General features: G+C 37.2%; 1 protein-coding gene across 4 annotated transcripts in view; it reads left to right on the top strand.

The window, feature by feature from the left end:
• SCN7A (sodium voltage-gated channel alpha subunit 7) overlaps window positions 1–26,412 on the top strand; it is a 117,164-nt gene that overhangs the window by 22,658 nt on the left and 68,094 nt on the right. Inside the window, exon 1 of one of the 4 annotated variants that reach the window (XM_047722397.1) lies at window positions 7,504–7,884. The exons of 1 other annotated variant lie outside the window; for it this stretch is intronic. The gene's annotated coding sequence lies outside the window, so the exon portion shown is untranslated. Of the gene's footprint in view, window positions 1–7,503; window positions 7,885–8,041; window positions 8,115–11,674; window positions 11,806–26,412 lie in introns of those variants that run through there. 2 more of the 4 variants (XM_047722399.1, XM_047722400.1) reach the window with 2 other exon arrangements.

Genomic DNA, 26,412 nt, shown 5'->3' with positions numbered 1-26,412 from the left:
CTTTTTCTACTGCTTGGAATACAAGTGTATTGGTGAGCCATCTTGAATTATGTGAGTGAATGTTTAATACACTAGAGATAGGAAAGCAACAAAATTGAAAGAACCTCATTGGGGGATATTTTGGACTGCTTATACCTGGATTAGTGGGTTTGAGAGAAAGAAACTTCTGCCATGTTTAAGCCACAGTTATTTTAAGTTTCTGTTACAGCAGTCAAATCTGACTTTTTTACGTATGGCATGTATATACTCAACCATTTCACATATATGCACATAAATTATAATGGGATTTCTAGAAAATGACAACAAATTGCAAATTTGTAATTATCTTTGTTTTCTATTTTATTTTTTCATTTGAAAATATTCTGGGTTTCTGCTAAACTGGGTTAGGAATTACTTGATACATGACTATTGGATACAAAATTGCAAAATGGAATGCACTGTGATCAGGAACATTTTGAACAGAAACTTCAGATCTATCTGTAATCTTCGTAATCTGATTCTTAGGATCAAGACAAACTATAAAGTATAGGTACAAAATGACCTACCATATACTATATGAGTATGTATTTTCCATATGAGATATTTACCATTTTCTCTGCTGATTTCCAATATTTATTTATTTGTTTATTTTTAAAGATTTATTTATTTATTTATTTGATACAGAGAAAGAGAGAACAAATGGGGGGGAGGGGCAAAGGGAGAGGGAGAAGCAGTCTCCCTGGAGGTGGGACTCAATTCCAGTACCCTGAGATCATGACCTGAGCCAAAGGCAGAGGCTTAACCTACTGAGCCACACAGGCACCTGTGATTGCCAATATTAATATGGCTTTTTGCTGATATTCTTTATTGACTGTGCCTATCTTTGGAAGATTTTTGGAAAAAGTCAAATTAGGGCTATGAGTTTAATATATGCATAAATATATATGTGTATATATATATGTATGTATATTACATATGTGTATATATATATTATGAATGCAAAACAAGTATGTAATCCAGGTATGTATGTATATACATCTAAGGAGTTAAGAAATTGAAATTAGTTTAGAAATTTGTCAAGTGATAAAGGGGAGTAGAGGAGCCCAAACAGCTTTAACTATCTATGGTCTATTCTTTCATTTCTGATAATCCCTAATAAGCAAGCCATTTATTGTGTTCCTCTGACACTGTTAAACAACTTTCTATAGCTTTATTTGTTGTCCAGATTCTTACAGTCTGGAACCTGGGATACAGTGGAAGACCGTGGTAAGGTTTTCTTAGAACAATTCTAAAGAACTCAAACATATAAATAGAATCATAAGTAGAATGCTATACACTTAAAAATAGTGGTAAAGGAACTGATTCTAGCTTTGTAGTACTGTCTTTATGTAGGTATGTAAGGATGACAAAAAGTGAAATAATAAGGGTGCCTAGCTGGTACAGTCAGTAGAGCATGTGAATTTTGTTAAGCGTTCTAAGTTTGGGTAAGAGTCCCATGTTGGATGTAGAGATTATTTAAAAAAATAAAATCGTAAGATAAACAAGTATTATGTATTGTGGATGGACTGTTTGTAACCCTCTCCCCCACATGCACCCAAATTAATATGTTGACACCCTATTCCTCAGTGTGAAGGTAATAGGAGATGGTGCCTTTGGGAAGTGATTAGGATTAAACCAGATTAAAGAGTGGATCCCTCATAAATGGGTTTAGTGGTCTTATAAGAATCATGAGAGGGCTTGCTTCTCTCAGCTCTTCACCATGTGAAGATACAAGCAGAAACCTATAGTCTGAAACCTAGAACATGGCTCTCACTGGACCCTGACTATGCTGGAACTTGCATTTCAGACTTCTAACCTCCAAAGCTGTGAGAAATCCATTTCTATTGTTTAGAAACCACCAAGTTTGTAGTATCTTGTTTTAACATCCATACCTAAGACAAAATGGATTCTAAGTATTTGCCTAGGATATTGCACATGACATGGAAAGTTAACTAGCATTAGCTAAAAAGAAAAAAATATGAAGTGTTAAGAACTTTAAAATTCAAATGATTGCAATCATGCAAATGATTTTCTACAATATGATTTATATTATATTCACCCTGAATGATATCTAAGCCTGGATTTTGACAACAAACCCAAGCCCACGTCTACTCCTTATTATAGTAGAATAAGTGTAAGAGAATTTCCTCTTTGATGCTGAGTGCTTTAGTTCCTTGTGTGCCTTGGCATTCCCCATAGATGTAATTGAACTTTCTTGTTTTTACCCTTTCTTTTCAGAGAGGCCTGTGCTTTATGTCAAGATTCTGCAGCCAGGGGAAATTTTCATACCTATGTATTACAAAAGCATTGAAGTATATACATTCCAGAGGCTAGGCAGAATGAAAGCAGATCAACAATTCTCATGTTCTTCATATTACGTGTACTCTATGATCTATTTCTATGGTGAATCACTACAATTTTCTGGCAAGCCCATAGTGCCTTCGGGGCATGCTTGGTGCTCATTCCTTTGGCAAATTTACTGGATACCGACTCTATTACAACCTGTGTTCTAAGTGCTACCTCATAGCAGTGGATAAACAAGAACTGTCATGCACTATTCATTCTGGTAGAACAAAACATAAAATAAATAAGCAATTGATATTAGCATGCTAGATAATCGTTATGGAGAAAAACAAAGCAGGGGCACTTGGGTGGCTCAGTCATTAAGGGACTGCCTTTGGCTCAGGTCGTGATCCCGGGGTCCTAGGATCTAGCCTTGCATTGGGCTCTCTGCTCAGAGGAAAGCCTGCTTCTTCTTCTCCCACTCCTCCTGCTTGTGTTCCCTCTCTCGCTGTGTGTGTGTGTCTCTCTCTATGTCAAATAAATAAATAAAATCTTTAAAACAAACAAACAAACAAACAGTGGTTGCTAGCTATGGCCAGTTTTAAAGTATGGGAATTATAGCTGAGGTGGAATGGAGAAAGAGATCCTCTATTCGAGAGGAAATCGGAAGCTAGGCTATTAGATGTTTCATCCAAATGTTGTTGATATCCAAATGGATGGGAAAGTGATTAATAATAGAAATAATATGGATGGAGGAGAAGACTATCAACCTGAAAGTAAATCCTTAATAAATAAGAATGTCCATAAAGTTAAAAGATGACTGCTAGACTAGAAGAAGAAAAAGATGACACAGTTAGACACATAGATCTCAAAAAAAAAAAGGAGTTTTGATTTGTTTGCATTTGGGGAGAATTGTTTAAGGTTTTATCAAACCTGGATGTCATGAAATGGAGTGAGAATTAAAACAAGAGTCCTATCTATACTCCTGACGCTGACACTTTTGAGGTTAGAATAAACAGCCCCCACTTAAGCAAGCTGCAAGGAAAATAATTCCCCTAGGGGCCTATCAGGTTCAAGTGTAGTGTGATGAAGTAGGTTTTTCTTTTCTTTTATAAGCATTTTATTTTATGTAGTTTGATTAATTAACATATAGTATATTATTAGTCTCAGAGAAGTGTTCAGTGATTCATCAGTTGCATATAATACCCAGTGCTCATTACATCACATTCCCTGCTCCTTAACGCCCATCATCCCATTACCCCACCCCGCCATTCCCTCCAACAACCCAGTTTCTTATGGTTTGTCTCCCTCTCTGATTTCGCCTTATTTTATTTTTCTCTCCCATCCCTTAAGATCTCTGTTTGTTTCTTAAATTCCACGAGTGAGATTGTATAATTGTCTTTCTCTGACTGACTTGTTTCACTTGGCATAACACCCTCTATTTCCATCCACGTCATTGCAAATGGCAAGATTTCATTTTTTTAAAAGATTTTATTTATTTATTTGACAGAGAGAGATCACAAGTAGACAGGCAGACAGAGAGAGGAAGGGAAGCAGGCTCCCCGCTGAGCAGAGAGCTTGACAGAGAGAGATCACAAGTAGACAGAGAGGCAGGCAGAGAGAGGGAGGGAAGCAGACTCCCTGCTGAGCAGAGAGCCGGATGCGGGACTGGATCCCAGGACCCTGAGATCATGACCTGAGCCGAAGGCAGCGGCCTAACCCACTGAGCCACCCAGGCGCCCCAAGATTTCATTTTTTGATGGTTGAATAATATTCCCTCTTATATACATATATATACATATACACAAATATATGTGTATATGTATACACACACACACACACACACACACACACATACATACACACATATCACATCTTCTTTATCCATTCATCCATCACTGGACATCTGGGCTCCTTCCATAGTTTTGCCATTGTGGACATTGCTGCTATAAATATTGGGGTACAATTGCCCTTTTGGATCACTACATTTGTATCTTTAGAGTAAATACCTAGTAGTGCAATTGCTGGGCAGTAGGGTTGCTCCGTTTTTAACTTTTTGAGGAAACTCCAAACTGTTTTCCAGAGTGGCTGCATTAGCTTGCATTCCCACCAGAAGTGTAAAACAGTTCTCCTTTCTCCACATCCCCATCAAAAGCAGTTTTTTCTTGATAAGGTAGGACATGCAGGTCTAGAGCTTCTACCTTCTAAATACATACTTGGGAAACACAGCTTAGAAAACATGATTATAAGATTCTTGAGGCAGAAGTGTGGAAAACAAACAGCTTACCCCTACTGAGCAATCCAAAAGAATCTCATCAACTCATTATTAGGAGCATAATGATTGTCAAAATTTGACAAATTAACTTAGTAATAATATCTAATAATGGTGGCAATGATGTAGGAAAAATGTTAGGGTCAAAGTTGATGGCCAAGAAAGAATTCTTGAGACATCTTTGGTACAAAAAAATGGTTTTATTAAAGCACAGGGACAGGACCTTTGAGAAGAAAGAGCAGCACTGGAGTCATAAGGAGTGTTGCATTATATACTTTCAAGTTGGGATGGGGTTAGGGATAGCATAAGTCTCTAAGGAATTTTGGAAGCAAGGTTTTCAGGACCTTAAGGGGGCTAACTATTGTTGGGAAAATGTCATTTATCACTGTCTAATAAAACCTGAGTCACGAGACCCGTCAGATATATACTGGAGGGTCATATGCTTGGGGGATGATTGTCAACATATATCTTGCAGGGCAGAGATAAAGGAAGTCTCCAAGGGAATTTTTATATTTTAAAGTTACAGGATTCTGGGGGGTCAGGCTAGGGTTGTCTTTTGTCCTTAGCAAAGTATTAATATTGAGGCAATTGTGTTTCTAGAGGAATGTGACTCTGCTTGTTTCAAGGACTCATTAATGGGCTACAAGTAGTAAAGAAATATAATAATTTTCTTCTGCCTTTGTTTCCCATATTAGCAATATATTTGCTCCAGAACAACAACAAATGATTGCTCAGCTCAGAAGATAAATCCAACATCATTGGTTTCCCTTCTATTTGTCTCTTGTTTCTATTATTGGTTAGCACAGCATCTTGTGTTCATTACACATTATACAAAGCAGTGTATGTCAAGTATATTATTTAAATTTTAAAATATTTAATATTAAATTTGTTAAATGTTTATTTTTTTTACACATGCTCTTCGCCAAAAGGCCGAGAAGTGATTCTTATGTTGTTTTTTTTTTTTTAAAGATTTTATTTATTCACTTGACAGACAGAGATCACAAGTAGGCAGAGAAGCAGGCAGAGGGAGAGAGTGGGAAGCAGGCTTCCAGCTGAGCAGAGAGCCCGATGTGGGGCTGGATCCCAAGACCCTGAGATGAAGGCAGAGGCTTAACACACTGAGCCATCCAGGTGCCCCTCTTACGTTTTAATATACTGAAAGATGCATAGATTTTCCTGGGTGAAAAGGGATGCATAAGTTGGATTGCCCCAAAAGAAAGTTCTATATGTTTGAACATTCATTTGTAATACCGTCAAAAAGTGTGGGAAAGAGAAGATAATAATCTACACATTGTTTTTTTACTTATTATTATTACATTCAGTTAGCCACTATATAGTTTATTAAAAAGAAATCAAGTGAATCTTTGACGCTATGAAGTCCTTGTTAATTTTTAGGTAAGCTAATGGTATTGGGCTGTATTGAAGGGGTTGTATTTTTGGAGAACTTATTCAGAGACTTATGTTGATATAATTATGGATAAAAAATTATGATGTCTGGACTTTTAAGCTAATCCAAAGTGAGAGGGCAAGCATAGATAAAACAAGATTGGCTACATGTTGACAATAGTTGAGGCAGTATGATTAAGGCAGAGTGATGAGTACAGAGGAGTTTGTTATACTTTCTTTTTATTTTTGTATATGTTTGAAATCTTTCATAACAAGTGTATAATTTAAACAAACAAAATATATGTAACAAGGCCTTTTCTGTGAATTATGGATGAAACATGCAGCCCCTGACATGGTTTGCATAGAACCAGTATTAGTTTAGTTCAATTTTACCCTTCTGTGTCTCATGTCTTAGAATATACACTTAGAGTCTCGTAATAAATATACATCATTTCTTTTCCCTTTTCCTCATTTTTTAATTATTTTTTGTTGGTGTGTTGTGGAAATCTTTTTTTTTTCTTTTTCTTTTAATTATTATGTTCATTTAGCCAACATTTAATACATCATTTGTTGTTTTTTTTTTTTAAAGATTACTGTGTCACCCATACATTCTCAGACTTTACAGAATTAAGAGGCGATTAGGAGTATTTGTGGGTTTTTTTTAAAGATTTTATTTATTTATTCGACAGAGAGAGATCACAAGTAGGCAGAGAGGCAGGCAGAGAGAGAGAGAGGAGGAAGCAGGCTCCCCACCAAGGAAAGAGCCCGATACGGGGCTCGATCCCAGGACCCTGGGATCATGACCTGAGCCGAAGGCAGAGGCTTTAACCCTCTGAGCCACCCAGGAGCCCCACATCACTTGTTTTTGATATAGTGTTCAACAATTCATTAGTTCACCATTTCCAAACAAGATAGGCTTATAAAATAAACGTTCTATGGTGTAGCAAAAGTTTCCAAACCCCCTTTGAGAAAGAAGGTCCCGCACCTCTTGATTCATCCCCAAGCTTGATTGTTACGCACAGTATTTCCAAATATGCATGATTTTTCCTTTGGCCTTTGTATCTCAAGTCACCAGAGTGGGAGAGAAATCCAGAGTGAGGTTGTAATAGCTCCAACCCATTCTTTTCTAAAGAGCCGTGCCCCACGTCCCTAAGCAATGCTCAGATCTGACGGCTGCAGACTGATAATTGCCCCTAACAAGCTCTACCCGGGCAGTTAAGCAAGGGGAGAGAGAAAGCAACTGGAGGTGAAAACCTGAGTTTGCTGCCTTCCTCTCTTCCTCTCCCCTCCTCTCCCCACCCCTCTAAAACCCTTAGCTGCAATCCCCCCTTCCTCTTCTCTCCCTCTTTTCATGCTCTCGCATCAGATCCCCCTCCTCACGGATCCCCTCGTCTAGCTCCCTCCCTACTCCCACAGCTGTGGATAAGACGCAAGCAGCAGCTGCGGTTGTGAGCTAAGCACTGGCGGCCGCGGGTCTCCTCTCCATCAGCCCGCCCACGCCCGCCGGGTCTGCATGGCGAAGTCGCGCACCGGCCTTGGGATGAGGGCGGGGGAGAGGGTGGAGTGGCTGGGAGATGGGAGGGTGGAGTGGGAAGGACGCAAAAACAGCATCTAGGCGGCAGGCGGGGCTCCACTGCGCATCTGGCCAGGAGTGGTCTCTGGGTCAGCGGCTGGGCAGCCACCCCAGAGACGCGTTTCTAGTGGGAATTCAGGGGGGCCCATTCACCGCCGAACCGTGGCGGCCTGTAGCATCAGCTGGTGAGGGCAGACGCCAGCCTAGCAACACCGCCTAAGCAACCAGAACTCCTCAGAAAGCCGGAGGGATCTGGGAAGAAAAAGAAGCCCAGGAGGAGAAAAGGGCTCCAGGGAGTTCTGCTTCTCAGGGTTCCCTCAGGTACTGTTGGAGACCCGTCACGTGGTAGCAAGTAAGTGTCTTTTCTTGCTGTGTGCCCAGCCCCAGAATGGTGAGAGCCACCGTCTGCGGCCAGCCTTTCCCACCCACCCCCAGCCTGCCCCACCCCATACACACCCTTAAGGTCTTTAGCAGTAGATTTAAGATTCTGGACCTGAATTAAGAGAGCTACTGCAAAAGCAGCATTGGTCTGCGGATGTTTACTCTGCACTGTGTCTGTGGTCAGTTTTCTCATCCCACCAGGTAAGCTTCTGAAGTCACGATGCTTTACACTAAGAGCAGAATGTAGAGTTTCTAATTTCTGGAAACCCTGTATGGCAATGACTTTAAGGTTACATGACACAATGATAGAATATAGGGGATAAAAGCTTACGCAGAATGGAGTATACTTTGAAGGAATCCTGTGTCTTATTTTAAATAAAAAAAAAAAAGAGGCATAGATATGATGGAAAATGGTGTGTGCCCAGTTTAAATGGCTGGGCATTTTGGTACTGTTTGGATCAACAGGTTTGTTTTTGTTTTTGTCTTGTTTAGCCTGTAAACTGCATACCTTCTGGAAGTTTTCTTCTAGCAGTGATGAGGTATTCATTCTGACTCTGGTTACATGTTGCCTCTCTTACTTAGGATATTGGTCAAAGCAAGACAAATGATAAAAATATGTGGAATGACACACTGATATGCTCCCTTTATTAGTGGAAATGATGGAGTCAAATTTGGGTATTGGTCAGAAAATTCTCTTGAAATGAGAAGTTTGGGTGGTATTTTGTAGATACTTTTCTTCCTGGCTATTGTTCAGTAGAGTGGTTTATGGCAAAATAGAAGGAATCAGGGCCCTATAATAAACAGAGTCTTGTGCACCACCATACTTGCTATTTTCCAGCTCTAATTAAAGTTTCTAAAATCCAGCCACTAATTTTACAAATCAAGAAGATAAGTCCCATAAGTAATTTTTTAAGGTTACTTAGCTAATCAATGATGAGCTAAAAGTCCAATGAAGACTTGAGATTTAGAATGATAATTTTTTTTTTCATTTTTTAAAAATGAAATGAATCATTTAGCTTTTGATTAAGCTTTATTCTTCTTATTTGTAAATGACACATCAAAAGCTTACATATCCTGGTAAGGACTAAATAACACAGATTACATGAAGGGTTTTGTGAATGTAATATGTGTAACTGTTGCTTATATAAGGAATTATTTCATGTTTTTATCCACTTCACTATTCTAGTTCTCATTTTACATCTCTATAAAAACAAAAGGGGCTTTGACAGCCTCAGTATAATGCACTAAAGGAAAAGAAATTCAAATCCAGGTTCCGATCTCTTGGCATCTATACAGTTTAAAGTATATTCTAACCTGTGAGACTCCATCTTCACAAAATTGTGTGCCATGGTTAACAATTCATATTTAAATACTTTTGAATATTCTCAAAATAAGCTCTACCCTCTTCCTCTTTTTAGCTTTAAATTTTATTTTAGAGTTATGGTCTTACTTTCTTGGGACCTGAAGTATATTAGATATTGCTAAATTTATTTGGCCCATTAATTTATGTAGGAGAAGTGAAAGTTTATGTATACCATAGTCTACTCTTAACTGCTGGGATTCATTATAATCCTGGACTCAAGAAAGAGGTACTGTGAACCCCTTCTTTCCAATGATGTGTTTGAAAACAGTAGGAGAAAAACCTGAAATTGGATGTAAGTTCAAGAAAAGGGACTTATAGACCACTGATGACATAGGCCCCAAGACCTGCTGTTACTTATCAGTCTCCACTAAGGAGCAGAAGGTAGAGCCAAACACCTAGGAACTGGGCATTCTGTCTCATAGCCTCCTGTGGGAGAGGCTCTGGTAGGGTCGTTGATATACACTCCCACTAATTTTGCCCAGGCAAGATGAATATAGCTTTAAAGCACTCTGGGAATGAAACAGCAGTGTTTTGCTCAATACCTTACTTAGGGAAGAAGTATCCTAATACTTCTCAGTCCTAGATCTCTGTACCACAATGGGGCTACTCAGAGACTGACTGAAAACCCTATACCTAGCATCATCGACCCTCTCTTGAAAGCTTATGATGGGGGCATTAGTATAAAAACTTCATTTTGGGGACTCTGGTCCTACTATTTTCAGTAACCAGTATCAATTTGGTCAGCTGTTGGAGGATATCTGTAAGTTCCACCCATACTGACTAGCTATTAGCAATGTAGTCATCCACTATCATATGAACTTGTACAGATCTCATTTTTCCCAGAGTTGGCCCCTTTCTCTTCTATTAGTGTGAACTGAATAAGACCAGGCAAGTAAGTCGTCACCTCCGCAATGCTAAAGGAGGAAACCTTTAAGGCTGAGGAGAAAGTTTTCATTTGAGGGCTTCTAGGGATGTTTTTCGGCTGGTCTGTATCTCTTGGCCCAGCTGTGATCATGATTTCTGTAGATTTGTTCATTCATTGTTATTTATAAATCAGACTCACTCTAGTTATACTCCATGCCAGTGGGAGATCCCTCCTTCATCTGGCAAATAGTTATCCCTCGTATATACACAGTATTCTGGACTGAAGTGACTCAGCTTATTGCTAGCTGAGGATAACTACTCTGTGGACAGTTGTGGACACCACAGTCATTGTGGTGGCAGGCAGGTGCCGGACTGACTATTTGAACATCAAACAAAAGGTTAACCAAAATGCTGAAGCTAGCACCCTCACCGACACCACCCCCACAACCCTGGCCAGAGAAATTATGACTTTAAAAGTCTGAGATTAGGACAGAGCATTTGGTTTTAAACTAGAACCTAGCTGAGGATAACTACTCTGTGGACAGTTGTGGACACCACAGTCATTGTGGTGGCAGGCAGGTGCCGGACTGACTATTTGAACATCAAACAAAAGGTTAACCAAAATGCTGAAGCTAGCACCCTCACCGACACCACCCCCACAACCCTGGCCAGAGAAATTATGACTTTAAAAGTCTGAGATTAGGACAGAGCATTTGGTTTTAAACTAGAACCAAAGGATGCTGATTTGGGGGCCACAGTACCTGGTTGAACATATGGGGCTGAGTGGAATATTTCTTCCCTTCTACTTCAAATGCCAGAGTGAGGCAACTGATCCACCAGTCTTTAATTCTCTGAGTTCTCCCAGAGTTTGCAGGGTCCAAGCACCTGAATACAGGCTATAACTTTGGTTCTGGTCCATATCTAGTCTCACCCTAACATGTTTCAAAGTCGTTCTCCAATTTGAGAAGGAGTTGAATATCTATGTGTTTGGTTCTACATTTGAAAAACTAGAGTAGTTTTGGGGTGAGAGTAGATCCTGGAAATGCAGACCAACTCTTTCAGAGTGATCAGAAGCAGAGGCAAGTAGCCAGTTCTAAGAGGCCTCCAGGATTCCAGTAAATGTGCCAGTTTTGGAATTTTTAAAAAAATTTTGTATTCCATAGATCTGATTATATCTAAAAGGATAGGCAAAAGGCCTCAGGATTGCTGATGGGTATAGAAGTTACATGTATAACAATCTCTCCTTTGTATTATTCTAGCAGGGGCAAAAATTCATTCCTCCTTCCTGAGTTCTTAAATGGACTCTGGCCAGGTTCTTCTGGTCAAGGGTCTGACTGACTAGGGTCACAAGAACAGTTAGTTCTGTAAAGATTCTGGCTTTTCCCCAATATGCTTGTTTTGGTGGGCTGGACAGGCACAGCTTGGAAGTTGTTATTGTATCCATAGAAATAAGGGAACCATGCTAGTGAACCATGAGGTTGCTATAGAGAAGTGGGCTTAGTTAAAAATGAGGCAGCTTTCCTTCATGTTCCTGGAAGCATTCCCTGCCTGCATTGGTGGTCATAATGGCTCCCTTCTGAGACTCCATCTTACACAGTGACTTACTGTCTTGCATCCACTCAGGGGCTTTCAAATATCCACTGAGCTTTCCATGGGCTAATTCTGGTAAGTATATTTGAGACCAGTTGTTAAGATTTTGTCACATGATACTTCTGTCCAGATTTCTTCTCTTCAGTATAAGTTGTACCACTCTGAATGTGTATGACCTGCACTCCTCCTCCCTGGCAAGAAGATACTTGTAAAGATCTCAGCTCCTGATTATTTTAATGAACCATTACTAGAATCCAAGTTTACTAAGTTGGCAGGGGAATTCAGTTTTCAGAAGAGATCTTTTTATTTAAGGGACAGTTGGACTTGTCTGTTGGGATTTTTGGTGGTACTCATTTATTTACAAGGGTGTTTTACTAGTTTTTTAATCCAGAGGAATTCCTGGATTATAATTCTTACAGAATATAATCAAAACAAAATGGCAATGCCTACGTATGTTTTTGAGAAAGTTACTTATTTACAATTTTCCTCTGCAGGATGATGTATTCTAGGAATACTTGGCTGAAATTGTCAGAATATATGAAATACATGAAAATGTCATATATAAATATATGGTAAATTATGTTCAAGTAGTATAGAAATATTAGCCAGAAGGTGACAAAATTCCCTGACAGTTTTTCCATCCCTCTCCATAGATGTAGCAACTTCCTTCCTTCCAGAGGGGGCATCATTATGCATGAACTAGCATATTTAACACTATGTATGTCGTTCTTATAAAATACTTTAGTCAAAGGTGAATAGTGCAACCCAATTTCAACATTAGTTTTTCACTAATTTACTTAGGGAATCTTTCCATATGAGCACAGACATATGTGTCTCATTTTTCAGTATTACTAAATAGCATTCCGTGATAGCAAGATTTTGAAATTTATGGTATCAGTTCCTTAGGATAGACTATTTGATTATTTCTAGTCTTTGGAACTAAAAGTGTGGTGTGATTAACATCTTGGCAAACATACTTTCTCAAACTTCAACAAGAATATTTATAGGACAACTTAATTGAGGGTCAATGAGTACATGCAACTTTAATTTAGAAACTATTTCCAAACAGAAAAAATAATGTGCTTATTTACCTTTCTAGCTGAACTGCGTGAGGGTGCCCGTTGCTTCCATATCAAGGTTGCATCCATTGAGAAGAGTTTCAGTGATGTGTTCTAGAACTTTGTGGTAAAAATGATTGACTATTTTAATCTTATCCATATATGTCAAAATTTCATGAGCTTCAGTCACCTTTCTTCATAGCTTTCTACTTCCTAAAAGACAGTGATATTATTTTTGTATCCTCCATAAGAAAAAAAATCAATGCCTCTCATATCATTTGAGTCCTAAATTCTGGAGAAAAAAAAAAAAGGGAGAGAGAGCTCTAAAGGAAAAGGCTCTACACCAGAGAATTTAGCTGTGAGTCATCACAGAATGTGGGAAAGATGAAATGTAAGCCATAATATATATAGGAAGTGCATTTAAGTGGTCTCAATGAACAAAAATGTCAATCTAAATTGGTCACTTCACTAAAGCTGGTATGCTTCCTACATTCTCAACACTATAGATTCAGTTTAATGATCACATTAGCTCTGTCTCCTTCACTTATGCATATAATACCTTCCAGTCTCAAGTTAATTTGTTTATCAGCTTTGTCATTACTGTCATTACTTTTTTTAAAGTTATCTGAATGCCATTGGTGCAATAAGCTTGAAGCATTGTCCATGTCTGATAGAGAAAATACTTTGGAAACTAAGTGAGAAGTCTTTTTACCCTTATCTCCGATTCCACGTCCGAGTGAAATTGACATTTGGGGTATTATCCTTACTCTGTGGATCCACTGTCTTATTTTTATTTTTGTTTTATTTTTCTTAACTTATATTATCTTCCTATCTGATCTACACCCTTGTGAGCTACCATGAATCTTTTTAGTAAATACATTAGGAGAATAAATATATATTATCTGGTATACAGTGGAACATCTCATAATTCTCTTTGACAAAGCTTCTCTAGCTCATCCTAGGATCAACTCCAGCTTCCCAGAAAGCAGAGAGGTTGATTATTAAATGTTGTGGTTCCCATTCCCTGAAGTGGGAAGAAAGTAAAGGAGTTGAGTGTGCCCTGGGGCAGTCATTTCCTACATGTGGGGACTCTGTCTTCCCAGCTTGACTGCATTATTGGCAGGCTTTACTTTGGGAATCAAACTAAGGGATAGGGGAGGAGAGTGAGAGGAAAAACACTGACTTCTGGAATCATCTTTTTTACCTATCCTTCATTATCTCTAAGAAGATGCAGCTGTAGTTGCCAATACAGAATTCTATCCACATAGTCTCTTCCCTTGGAACTCAGCTAAAGAGATGGAGCATTGGTTCTCTGCTTGGATGGCTGTGTCATTCATCATCCCACTAAAGATGATTTTGAAAAGGAAAAAGAATGCTATTAATAATTAGTTCTCGGGGCACCTGGGTGGCTCAGTGGGGTTAAGCCTTTGCCTTCGCCTTAGGTCGTGATCTCAGGGTCCTGGAATTGAGCCCCGCATCGGGCTCTCTGCTCAATGGGGAGCCTGCTTCCCCCTCTCTCTCTACCTGTCTCTCTGTGTACTTGTAATCTCTCTCTCTGTCAAATAAATAAATAAAATCTTTAAAAAAAAATAATTAGTTCTCAACAATAGACATAAATCCAAACTGTCCTCCAAAACTGTGACTTTTGGCCATGCTACTTAAACATGAGATTAGATGTACTGGAAACAAGAGGAAGAGTAGAAGGAAAAAGATTCATTATCTTGGAAGGAACTGGAAGCAATAGGATAAGGTAGATGTCCCAGTTGCATTTCTTTGATTTTAAAAGAGCTATTTTGCACCAGGACCTCTGTGGCAAAATGGCAGCAACATCTGGTAAGATCATTGCCAACTAAACACGCAGAGACTGAGGACTGTTTTAGAGCTGAGGATTAAAAAAAAAAAAAAAGTACCTAAAGAGGTGAAAAACACATGAGTCTTCTGGAGGAGTTATGTTCCTAAGCAGGTATTTGCCTTAGCAATTCTGGTATAGCTTCATCTCTCATAGTTAGGAGCTCAGACAAGAAAAAAACAATTCCCCAAAATGTAATGATGTCTCTGCTTTCTTTATAAATGTGGATGGATGAAGCCTGGCTATTAGCCAAAAGAATCTGTCTAGCAAGCTGCATTAGATTTGTCTCAAGAGGCCCAAGCTCAAGATATTCTGAAATTATCTGTGTGGCTTGGGCTGCTGCTTTCTAGATTTTCAATATTAGCACCAGGAGACTTCTAATAGGCAGTCAAGAGCTGGTATAATTCAAATCCACTGTGAAGAGGATTTTCTTTCCATACAGCTTTCAGTACCACCATCCTCTTACCTTCTCTGTACTCTCAGAGGCCCCAGGATTCACATCTAGTCAGCTGCCCACAGTATGCTACATTGTTCAAGTCTTGTGCCCATCTCAAGTTAAGCCAGAGCCAAACTAGGTGCTAGAGGTCTATGATTGTCTTTATGTGACAACTGGCTCTGAACACTTCTATCTGGTCACAGATTTCGTGCAGTCTGTGGATCTCTGAGTTCAGTTCTACTACTCAAAGGTGGGCAAAAATGAAGGTTCAAGGAACTCTAACAGTGTCAGTGCAGATTAAGAGGATGCTTAGGGAGGTCAGCTTGTTGTGAATGTCCCCAAAAGCTCCAGGGAGAGTGCCAGTTTGGGTTTTTTCAAACAGAAACCGGGGTCAGGTCTTAGAAATCAGAGGAGCCAGTTGCATCAGGTACTTCAGGATTGAAGGCAAATTGTAGAATCTGGTTGCCTGACAGAGGCCCTTTGCATTCTCTGAGAAGAAACAAAGGGTACTTTTCTCTCAATTGTTGAACCCTAACATGGCCTCTGGTCAAAAATTTTTGGTCAAGGATCTGACAGATTGAGTTCACTATGAATACAATTCTAGGAAGATCCTGGCTCCTTTACAACTTGCTCATTTTGTTGGGGTAACAAGGGATAATTCAGAAATTCTAGAGGTCAATTTCACAAAGCAATAGAAATTTTGAGAACATTTGGAGAAATTTGGGATCAAGTGATTTGGAATGTTGGGTTAGACTCCCTTCACAGACTGATTGGTGGGGATCAAAACCTTCATTGTCTTGGGAGATTCGAGTAGGAATATTTAAGACAGAATCAACTTTACTTTTGTGTTCCTGGGCAGCCTCACTTCCTATTGTCTTCATCACTTTTATGTATAGTGAAATTCCTTAGTGAGGCAGGAGACCCTCACTGAGATCCTGTTCCCAGTCAACTGCATCCACAGTGGTGGATGCAACTGCAACACAGTGGTGTTTCAACTGCCACAAAGTTTTCCTTCTGTTCACTGTTCTTCCTAAATTTGCAATCTGATACAAAAAGACTTTGCTATCTGACCCTGTTTACGGACTTCTAATTCTATTGGGTATATTGACTATGTCATTCTGAAGCTTAATGTCTTAGACTGCGCCTCTCCCAAGAAGAGAGACATTAATTGTTCTGATTATTGGAAATTTTGGCATTTTGGAGATGATTTTAATTCCAGTCTTTGTTGCTCTTGAAGCTTAGTTTTCAGAGATGACCAAGATGACATGGTTCTTATTTGCTTACAAATCTGTCTCCCATTGTCCTTAAGTTCAGTGACTGTATGTTATTAATATTTCCAGCACTTCTGTCTGGCACAGTGCTTGGCACCTAGTAAGTATATATTCCACAATGATTGCTAAATAAATTATGTCAAAAGCAAACACCGTGGTTAAACTTACTGTCTGTCATAAATGACATATCAAGGGGCGCCTGGGTGGCTCAGTGGGTTAAAGCCTCTGCCTTCGGCTCAGGTCATGATCCCAGGGTCCTGGGATTGAGCCCCACGTTGGGCTCTCTGTTCAGCAGGGAGCCTGCTTCCCTTCCTCTCTCCCTGCCTGCCTCTCTGCCTACTTGTGATCTCTGTCTGTTAAATAAATAAATAAAATCTTAAAAATAAATAAATAAATAATAAATAAATAAATAGATTACATATCAAAATGTGAGTGTTGGGTCCATGGTCAAAGGAGCGAGACTGATACAATGCGAAGGTCAAGCAAAGCTTTATTTCGCACCAAGCATTGAGAATCAAACTGACCAGCCAGGGCCGTCTCTTGCAAAGAGACCCCTCCCAGCCTCACAGACTAACTTTTATAGAGTAAAGTCCATGTGGTTGAACCTGGCCACCAGGTGGCCAATTGAATTACAATTCACCCTCTAGTAGCTATTTGAACTAGCCTATCACTCTGGTCAGAATTGGGGCCCGAAAGGCAGGGCCCACATTCTTGGGTGGTTAGGGAGGTGCTTTCCTGATTGGATGTCTCCACCTGGCTTGACTCATCCTTGTATTCTGGGCTCTGACACGTCCCTGACCTGACACGTCCTGGTATATGGGCTCTGTTATCAGGGGCTGGTCAGTCATATTTTACTGGTTTCCCAGCCTTGTTTCTAAGTAAGTTCCTCGGAGGGGGGGAGGGGGCAGGGTCAATCTAAGTTTACTGCATAAACAACAAAATGGCTCGCTCTGGCTAAGTAGGCCCTTACAGTGAGAACCGTTTTTTAAAGAAAAATTGAAGCTCAATTTTCAAATATATCTAAAATTAAAATGTTAAATTATAGAACTATAATAAAAATGTGATTTTTATAATAAAAAATAAAAATAATTTAAAAATTCATAATAAAATTATAAAATAATTATAATTATATACCATGCACATTATATTATATATAATATTTTATATATTATATTATAAGATCATAATAAAAATTTAAAAATATAAGAAAAATTTTAAAACTTAAAAATTTAAAAATCATAGTTCTTTCTGCAATGTAACCTATTCCAATAATCTGCTCCAAGGGGTCTGAGAGGGGTTAGGACAAGGGAACTAAGGAGGGATAAAAGGTAACAATCATGAAATCTGAAGCCACCAAAAGCCCAGAACTAAGATCCAAAGTGGGTCAGTACTAGATCAGACACACATATTGAGGAGCCTTGGCTAAAATTGACTGAACTCTGGGCAGAACATAATTACAGAGAATGTAAAGGTCTGAGCCATAAAATCAAAAGTCATTTAAGTCAGGAAAGAGTAAACAATTCCAGGGCCGAGAAAAATAGTTGGCAGTAAACAAAGTGGTCACTAACTGGAGTGAAAAGATGGAAATACACAAAGAATCCAGAAATATGAATTATATAGTAAATGGAATGAAGCCTGAACCAGTTTTGGAGACTGGCTATTTATGTTATGTTAAGTCTCTTCAGCCAGCTGCCTTCCAGTCAGTCTACCTACATAGAAATAGTTATACCATTGAGACATTAAGTCACTGGGTAATAACTGTGACATACTTTAGATTATTCTTATAATAAAAAGAAACACCATCAGCTTCTTCTACAGCTTAGTGGACTCTAGGAATCTTAAGGGATGTGTGTTCTGCCTTATTTATCCAAGAGTCAACCTTCATCAATCTCAATCCTTCCAGCTGTATCTCAGGATAAGAAAACAACACTTAGGATAGGGAAGAGGGAGAAGTTTTAGAAGAGCCAGAACTTTAAAGTTTGGTTGATTTTTCCCCCCATTGGAAATCTTGGACTGCCAAGATTGCTGGAGGCAATTATTAGAAGAAGAAGCAGATAGAAGGAAGTAACTTGTAAGCGGAAGGAATAAAATCTAGAAGTCTGATGATAAAAGAGATATAAATAAGTAAAGCAGAAGAAAATGTAAAAAGCAGAACTCTTTGAGTTTTAAAAATTATTTAAGGATGTCACAGTATTGCTCAGTATTCCTCAGGGTGCCTGAGGGGCTCAGTTATAGTAACTGTCTACCTTTGGCTCAGGTCATGATCCCAAGGTGCTGGGATCCAGCCTCGGGTCATCGGGCTCCCTGCTCAGTGAGGAGCCTGCTTCTCCCACTCCCTCTGCTGCTCCCCCTGCTTGTGTTCCCTCTCTCGCTGTCTCAATGTCAAACAAATAAAAATCTTAAAGAAAAAAAGGATGTCATAGTATTGCAGTTACTATAATTGAATATTATTACTTTGATTTATCAGTCAGAAATTAAATAAGGGGCACCTGGGTAGCAGTCAGTTAAGCAGCTGACTCCTGGTTTTAGCTCAGGTCATGATTTCAGAGTCATGAGATGCAGCTCGGATGCAGCTCTGTCTGCATCAAGCCCCGTGCTCAGTGCAGAGTGTACTTGAGACTCTGCCACACCTGCTAAAATAATTAAATCTTAAAAAAGAAAGAAATAACATTCTGCCTATTCTTTTTATAAATTCCATGAAATAATATAATAATTTCAACTAAAAAGGTGGTTAAACATAAAAATACCATGCTGTAAAGGATTAAAAATAGTAATAGCTAGTATTTATTGTATAGTAACCAGCAGACAGTGTTCTAGGTGCTTTATATTTATTAACTCTTTCAATGCTCACATTCCCCTTCTTATTCCCACTTCCTATTCATGTTTATGGTTGAGGAAACTGAGGAATGGAGAGGTTAAGTATTTTGCTCAAGGTCATAGTTAGAAAGTGTTAAAGCCCAGGTTTGAATCCAGATAATCTAGCTCTAGAACCAAACATTTTCCCAAATTTTTATTAAATTTTTATTAATATTTTAAACTTACAGAAAAATTGACGGACCTGTGTAATGAACACCCATACACTCAGAATCTAGAGTCTTCAATTGTCATTTTATAATATTTAACTTATCATTTATCTACCTATGCATTCCTCAAACCATCTGTCCATTCTTTATATTTCCATATTGCTTTTCAAAATAAGTTGCAAACACCAGCAGACCTCACAATAAACACTATATATAATTCATATATTTAAGTAGAATTCAGTATTTGTTTATAGACTTTTTTATTTTCTTATTTTTATTTATTTATTTGGGGGAGCAGGGGGAGACTAAGAATTTTAAGCAGGCTTCATGTTCAGCGCAGAGCCCAATGCAGGGCTGAAACCACGACCTGAGCTGAAATCAAAAGTCGGACGCTTAATTGACCGAGTCATCCAGACACTCTGTTTATGGGCTTTTTAAAGGTAAAAAAAGTAAAATGCACAAACTTGAAGGGTATCGTTTGGCCAGTGTTCACCAACATGTATAGCCTTGTGCTCTGAAGTCCTAATAGGCTGTTGAACATCATTTTCACCCCAGAAAGTTCTATCATCCCTCCCACTCAATTCCTGTTCCACACCTAGAGATTAGTTTGTCTGTTCTAGCACTTCATATAAAGTGGATCGTATAGTTTGTGATACTTGCTGGAAGGCTTCTTTCACTCAGTATAATGTTTGTCTATCATTACTTCATTTGTTTTTGTTGCTGGGATTGTGTTCTATTATATAAGAGTCCACAGTTTTTATTTTTCTGTCTGTTCTCTTCATGGACAACTGGGCTGTCTCCTCTTTTGGGTAATTATACTTTATGTTTTTTATATTTTTCTACATATTTACCAAATCTCTTACTCTTCATTTCTTCTTGAAAATCTAAATTTCTAGCTAAAAGATCTAAAAATATCTTTGTGTTCTTTCTTGGAAGATACTTTTACTTTAATTCCACAAATTCTAGATTTACCTTTTTTTTTCTTCCAACACTTTAAAGACATTATTACACGGTCTTCTGGTTTCTGTATTTTTGTGATGAGAAGCCAGTAATCATCTTATTATTGTTTCCTAACATATGCCACTTTTCTTTAAGTGCTTTCAGTATTTTGAATGATATCTCTTATTTTTTATCCATGTAATTGTTTTGTGATTTATTTTTATCCATGTGATTTAAAACACTTATTAGTAGTGATACATAAAATCACTTGCTTTATAAACTTTTTAAAATCATAAATGTTAAATGATAGGTAGGTGCTTTTCAATGGACTGTCCTTAATATCATTCTATAAAGAATTTTACATTTGCAGGGATACATAATTTTTTGATATAAAATTTCAACTATTTATATATCTATAAAACTATATAACCATATTTGGTATATATATGCATAATAATATATATACACATATTTATGTATGTATATAAAATATACACAAAAGTATATAGTCTAATAATATACACATACATATATAGTCTAATTATCTTTATTAAGCTCCAGATCCAAATTCCTAATTAATATCTGAATTTTTGATTTTGGATAATTCAGATATACCTCAAACCCCAAAAATACAAAACATTACCTCATCTTTCCCTAATCTAAACTGATACTTCTTCCATATTCCATACACTTTATATGGTATAGCAGTCAATCATATGATCCAGGTGTGTGTGTGTGTGTGTATGTGTGTGTGAACATATTTTAGTAGACGCACCTGATATCATGATATCATGACTGCTTTATTCTTAGCTATCAAAATACTACTCTGAGCAATCTCATGAATAGGAATTAGTTTGAAGTATACTAATGTAGTAATTTTCTTTTTTTAAATACATTCTCTTCTTTTTAAAAATACATTCTCTAGAGTTCTCTCTAGAGAACTGCTTTATTTATTTATTTATTCTTAAGGATTTTATCTATTTATTTGTTAGAGGGAGAGCAACAGGCAAAGGGAGAAGCAGGCTCCCTGCTGAGAAAGGAGCCTGATGCGAGACTCATCCCAAGACCTGGGGATCATGGCCTGAGCTAAAGGCAGATGCTTAACTGGCTGAGCCACCCAGGCATCACCCAATGAAGTAAATTTCTATAACTCAATTTCTGTTACTCAAATTGCTGGGATAAAGTATATACATTTTAATTTAGATAATTAGTTCTAGATTTCCTTCTAGGAAAGTTGTATTATTAACACTACCAAAAAAAAAAAAAAGGTTTATTGGAGTGCTTATTTCCTCAAATGCTAGCCAGTAGTTTGCTTCATTAAATTAGGACTTCCTTTTTAAATTATTATAAATTTGTTCATTTAAGTTTTCTTTTTATAACTTAGATGTTTAGATTTTTAAAAATTTATTTTTCATTTAAACCACCAAACATCTAAGTTTTATTTGGTTATTATGAATCTTGGAACACTAAAAAAAATAAAATTAAGGTGTTAAAAATAATTTAAAAACATTTTTAAAAAGGAATATATGGAACAAGGATAATGGACACTGCCCAATTCTGAACCTCTACATATATACTCCATAAATAATACAGGACAAAAAGAAAAACATAACTATACAGAACCCACACGATCGGCATTAACTAGAAAGCAGAGAATGACTGAACTTCAAAATGCTTGTTAAAAAAACCAGATTCATTTGCACACTCTTTCATGCTCCAAAAACTTTAGGGAAAATAAGTTCTAAATTTATTTAAAATGACTAACAGAGAAAATGCTCACCCTAATTGTGAAAATAATGGGGGGGGGAGCATTTTCCATGAGCTTCTTTGTGTCAGTTATTTAATAACTTCTATTTTTCCATTCGTGTTTGAAGCAAACTATTTAGTTTTTATGTAGATTCTATATTATACTGATACTTCAAATTATGCTTAAGGACAGTAACAAAATCAGTCTGTGGAAAATAAAATCATGTGGTAGATTAAAACTCAATTCTCAGTAATCTTAAATCTGGGTATCTGCAAAAGAAAATAGGGGGAGGGGGCATAGGCAGTGTCCTAAGTCATAGCCAAGATCACAGCCAACAACTGGCAGAAGCAGTCCAGTGAGCATCATAATACCTCTGCTCAGATCACCAAAAGTATAGCACTGGTCACTGCTACTGCCTCTGTTGCTACTATTGCTTCCAAAACTGCTGAAAGTTTCCGCTGAAGCTTCTTTCTCTCTTGAAAAAAAAAAAAAAAAAAAAAAGGGGATTCTCCACTGCCTCTCATTTTGTGTCATTAAATCAAAATTAGAAATCTTGAGCTAATGCAGTTGGTTTGCTTGGAAAGGTCATGTTGTCACTCCTTAGACCCATGAGACTCTGGAAAATCATTATCTACATTAGCTTTCCTTTCCACTTCTTTTGCAGGAGGACTCCCACCATGATTCAAACAATGACAAATTTTCTAAATCGGTGTAGAAGATCACCATGCCAGGCAGCAGCACCTCCTCCCCTCCAAATTAATGTCCACTATGCTAGCTCACCTTCAATTTTACAAAAACTTCCAAACTATTTGAGTTTGACAACATTTACAATAAAGAAAACTTCCAGACAATTCCACATGACATCAACCTGTCAGTTACTCAGTGAAACAGTTTACCCTAGTGGTTTTTGGATATCTCTAAGGTAGCTATACTGAGGTAGCAATTGTTTACACTTATCTGAAAATTTATAGCTTATAAACACTTTTGTGGTATAGTTTAAAGATACCTAAATTTAGATTTAGAAAAACCTGAGTTAGCATCTCCCTTTACCACCTAACTAGCTATACAGTGATGGAGAAATCATGAAACTCATCAATCCCTGTTCCCTCACAGGGATAATATGTGAGAATATGAGATCATAGAATTAGACACCTCTAGTTCAGTGCCTCTCAAATGATAGTCACTCAGTAATTGTAACTATAATTAAAATTGCCATTATTGTTATGATAAATACTGGCCTAGGTTCAAATGTTTGAAATTTGTTTTAAGGAGAATATTTTTCAAAAGAATGCATCTCTTTTCCCCACATTGATGCTTCTGGCTGCTCCTTTCAACTCATGTCCAAGAGAACTGGGGCTTGCACTCAAATCAACAATATAAACTATCAGTACAACTAGAACTTGTTAGAAGCCAAGTCTGAGGTGACTTTGATACAATTTTTGCCAAAAGCTTACTTTAGCTCTTCAGATTTTTAGAAAGGCATTCTAATAGACAGATTAACTATTAATCTTTCTATATTTTTCAGGCTTTCATATTATATTAAGATCATTCACTGGAAAGCATAGTGCCTGACCATATTTTATAAATTCCCCACAGAAATGCTTTCACTGAATGATGAGGTAATGATCAATAATTTAAAGTCTGCACTCAGCCATCTAAAAGTCGGATGCAAGCCAGTTCCATTTGATAATGCTTGCTTTTCTTTGTCATACCATAGAAGAGAATGCCCACTCTCCATTCATTCACCTAGTCAACAACCCAGATTGGTTTCATTCAGCATCAAAATCATTACTAGAGATGACTTCTGGGTTAACTGACTGGATTGGGAGAGAGAATTAGCACTGGCAAAGTCAGTACTATGGCCCAGGATTTCGGTATATGGTCTGGTTTCATATTTATGACCTTGTGAGATACATAAGGGATTCCAAAGTTTACATATGAGGGAAGTGTGACAATCTACGTTATCAAGGTCTTGTAGCTAGTAGGTGACATATTAAGGAATCAAAGATTATTTTGCTATGTAGGAGGTGATAACAGGAAAAGAATATTATATTTGGACAATGTAATAAGAAGACTGGCTTGCAGGGGCACCAGGCTGGCTCAGTTAGTGGAGCATGTGGCTCTTGATCTTGGGGTCGTGAGTTCGAGCCCCACATTGGGTGTAGAGATTATTTTAATAAGCTTAAAAAAAAAAAGACTGGCTTGCAAATTTAATTTTGAGGTTTCGATGGGAAGTGTTCAAAAATATTTGCAGTAATAATAGCATCTTTGCAATAAGTTTGAACCTCCCTTTGTATCTACTTTTAAGGACAATATTCTTTACATATATAAGCTTAATAATAGTTGTTAGCTGTTATAGTGGATCCTAAAAATATAAGATGTAAGAGGTACCTTTATTGTAATTTGAAAAGAAAAAAGACGCTTTTGATTTTGTTAATTCAGTGCTGCATAGGTTCAATTTAGCTAATGGTTAGCCCAGAGTTTTAGGTCATGTACTCTGTGAAAATTCAATCCAAAGATTTTAAGATTGGAAAGTTCTAAAATTATAAGGTTGCAACCAATCAATATTTGGACCCATTTAAATTATTCTACCCAACTGTCAAGGAGTGTGTGCTTTCATATTGCTACTTACAAGGAAGAATTAATGTCCACATCAACCTGTTCCATGTCTTGACAGCTATTAAAAAGTACTTTATTATTTTAAGCCAAATGTATTCTGCTGCAGCTCAGTGTTCCTAGTTCATCTTTTCTTTTTATTAAAAATATTTAAATTTAATTTCTCTTCTATTGTGAGAATCATTGAGATATTAGTAATCAACGGTGTTCCACTTGACTCTTTTCTACTTTCAACTAACATATACTCCCTCCATTCTTTTAACTGGTCTATAGATAGTGTGATTTGAGTCTAATCAAAATTCTGATCCCATATGAAGACCCTTCAGTTTACACACAGGCTTCTCAGGTGTGGTCATGGAATGCAGCAAAATAAAGACTGCCTCCTTCGTCTTCCTTCTAAACAGACTAAAGTTCTATTAGGGTTTTTTGGCAGAAAAAAAAACCAGTATTGATTTATATTACAATTATTATTAAGTAAAACCCCTTGGCAGTTTTTTCTGCTGCAAAAACATACCTATTGCATTGTATAAATGGGTTGTTTTGGTTCAAATTTTAAAACCTTACATGTATTCCTATTACATATTATTCTATTAAATTTGGCCCATTATCCTAAGATATAAAATCTTACATAATTGAAAATTCATTTTTACTTCCCACCTATTGTGTGCCAATCACTGTACTAGGCATTTTCACCATATTATTCTACTTTATTCTTCTTTAACATGAGAAGGAATCCCAATTTTATGACTGACAGGTTCAAGAACATTAAGTAATTTTACTGACACCACTAAGAACATTAAAACAGAATTTAGGATTTGAATGTAGGTCTATTTAATTCCAAGGTTCATGACTATTTTTGTTTATACTAGTCTATAACCATGAGTTGTTAAGAAACCATTTAATATGTATTCAAGGAATTCCATATAAGGAATACAATTTTGAAACCTCATTAAATATTTTAAACGAAGATTCCATATTTAAGAGTAAACGTCAATTATCTGTAGCTTGTATTTATAAATTGTACTAATTCAAAGCATTTTGACTCCCCTCAATAAAGTATGATATGTGAGGTGTGTTCAACAGGAAATAGGATGGAGAAAATCAGCAAAAGAACATATTTTTGTGTGAGAGAATAAAACAAAGTTCATGAATGGGAAATTGATACATGAAATTATATTTAATGAAAACTAACTCCAGTGGCCTGTAGGATGACTTGAAATAGGCAAAGATTTAGAACTGAGAGAAACCTGTAGAGACTACTAACACAATCCAGATATAGAATTATAAAGATGTCTACCTTCACATAGATATGTATACAATTATTTTCAACTATGTATTTAAATACTATTTAAATAGTATTTAAATACATAGTTGAAAATAATTGTAAGAAAAGTATTTTGTTCAGAGGAATTGATGACACAAATTTCACAAATAATTTTCAAGGTATTAAATTTGTGTATTTGTGTGTGTTTGTTTTTACTATGGTTAAAAGGTTAAAGAGCAGTTTTGGTCATTCAGGAAAACAATGATTTTTTTTTTTACTTGTTAAAAATTGCATTATTGGTATGATTGCCACACGAATAATTGAGAGGAAGAGAGTGTTTTGGGAAATGTACTTGGTAGATATCCATGTACAGTAATTGAAACTCAGTGTTTGCCTATGTATTCACCAAAAACATGAATATAACAAAAAGGAAAGGCAGATTTTAAAGGATATCCGGTTAAAATTTGGGAGAAAGTACT

The sequence above is a fragment of the Lutra lutra genome, chromosome 3, assembly GCF_902655055.1.
Source record: "Lutra lutra chromosome 3, mLutLut1.2, whole genome shotgun sequence".
NCBI lineage: Eukaryota > Metazoa > Chordata > Mammalia > Carnivora > Mustelidae > Lutra > Lutra lutra.
This window is presented reverse-complemented; position numbering and strand designations above follow the sequence as displayed.